This window comes from Varanus komodoensis, unplaced genomic scaffold (assembly GCF_004798865.1).
Source record: "Varanus komodoensis strain SLA01 unplaced genomic scaffold, ASM479886v1 scaffold2, whole genome shotgun sequence".
NCBI classification, from domain to species: domain Eukaryota; kingdom Metazoa; phylum Chordata; class Lepidosauria; order Squamata; family Varanidae; genus Varanus; species Varanus komodoensis.
Window position 1 is genome coordinate 51,486,391 of NW_025335568.1, and position 2,127 is coordinate 51,488,517.

Consider the following 2,127-nt stretch of genomic DNA (forward strand, 5'->3'; position numbering starts at 1 on the left):
ATTTCTATGCCGCCCCATTCGCCGAAGCCTCGGGGCAGCTCACAAATTAATCAATTAAAATACTATAAATTAACAATATAAAACAAGTTAACAATATAAAATAAAATAAGTCGCCCTGGCCAAGGAATAAAATAAATAAATACCATTAACAGTTAAAATGACGTTTGAATAAAAAGGTCTTTGCCTGGCGCCGAAAAACAAATAACGACGGCACCAGGCGGACCTCTCTGGGGAGCGCATTCCATAGATTGGGTGCCACCGCAGAGAAAGCCCTCTTCCGAGTACTTACCCTCCCAATTTCCTTCACGGAGGGTTCCCGGAGAAGGGCCTCTCCCGCTGATCTCAGGGGGTGGGCGGGCATATATGGACGTAAGCGCTCCTGCAGGTAACCAGGACCCAAGCCGTTTAGGGCTTTATAGGTCATCACCAACACCTTGAACTGGGCCCGGACTTCAATGGGAAGCCAGTGAAGCTGACAGAGGACTGGAGTCATGTGAACATAACGCCCAGTCCCCGTCAGCAGCCTGGCAGCTCTATTTTGAACCAATTGAAGTATCCGGACTGTCTTCAAGGGTAGCCCCACATAGAGCGCATTACAGAAGTCTAGGCGGGAAGTCACCAACGCTTGTGTCACTGTCACCAGGCAGTCGTACTCCAGGTAGGGGCACATTAGTTATATAGTTTATTTCATGGAAATAGAGAGTTTTCACCTTCCCAGCAAGCCATGCTGAGTCCTACAGTGAGAAGAAAGACCCATATTCAGCACCCAAATAGACACTGCTTCAGTGGCAGAAGATGTATCCTTTATGGATTTATCAACTAAGTGGATTATATCCTACTCCTTTCCTCTTTGCTTACCATTCCATGTCCCTTTAGATTAATTATATTGCACAATTCTGAGACCCTGTTTTTAAAGGATTCCCCACATTCCGCCTCCACAATCTCCAGCAAAGAAAGATGTGTAAAAGCCAGACATTTTGACATATTACACAAAATGTGTCATTAGCTTCCATTATTAGGTAATATGCCTGTTTATTAACTCATATTGATGTTGCAGTGGGTGGACACATGACTGGAGAAATATGGCAAATTGGCCACTAAGTGTTGGCATTTACTTGTAGCATAATTTGAAAGAGAAGTAATTCAAGGATGAAGCTTTCCAGTGGGTGGGATTCTGTTCAGATCTGCATTCCCTCATAGGAGCCATTCTGAAGCTCTTGCAATGGGACGGGATACAAAAATTCTAAATAAATAAATAAAAATAAATAGGAACCACCTGGCAGCAGTGATGTACAGGACCAAAGCCAAAGGGTCATTCACCCCTTTTCTCTTTCTGTCTGCCAGCCCCTTTTCTCTTTGGGCCTGTTTACACTATGGCTGAAATAAGCCATGGTGGGGTGCAGGGTGCTGCTTGCCATTTTGAACACTCCAGACATGGTGAGCAGTTACCATGACTTATCATGACATCCAAATGTGGTCAACAAACAACTCATGGAGTCTTTTAGGACTGTGGAAAGTTTAGGGCTATGGAAAGGCCTACAAACCACCACTGATGTATTTGGATGTTAAGATAAGCCAGGATGCCAATCCACCATGGCCTGAATATTCAAATGGCCAAGGGTGTGTGTCACAACCCACCATGGTTTATTTGGCAGTGTTGGAGTACCCCCTCCTGCCCTTTATAGGATGTCTATAATCCTCCAGATGTGGAAGATTAAGGGCATCCAGATTGGATTGCACTCTGAGTAATTGACTGGATGACAAAAGGCTGATTAAAATAATAGTTTTGGCCTTGGTTAAAACAATGATTGTAACATCTAGAAACATTAACTAATGAAGCGTTAGTTAATTAACCATTGCTATGGTTTCTACCAGTGCAATTGGTGAGACTCCCAAGAATCCTAAATAGCTTGAACATAAGAATATACCCAGTCCCTCTGTTATGAACATCCAAGTTAAGGACAACCCCTACTTATGAACAAGCAAGCACAGAAGTCCCGTCTTGCCCTTGAGTGGCAAGCAGGTGCCTGCAGGCAGCAAACACTGGGCATCAAGTGCTGGCTGGGGGGTGCTGGGCACCAGAGAGAGGAAGGAAGGAAGGAAGGAAGGAAGGAAGGAAGGAAGGAA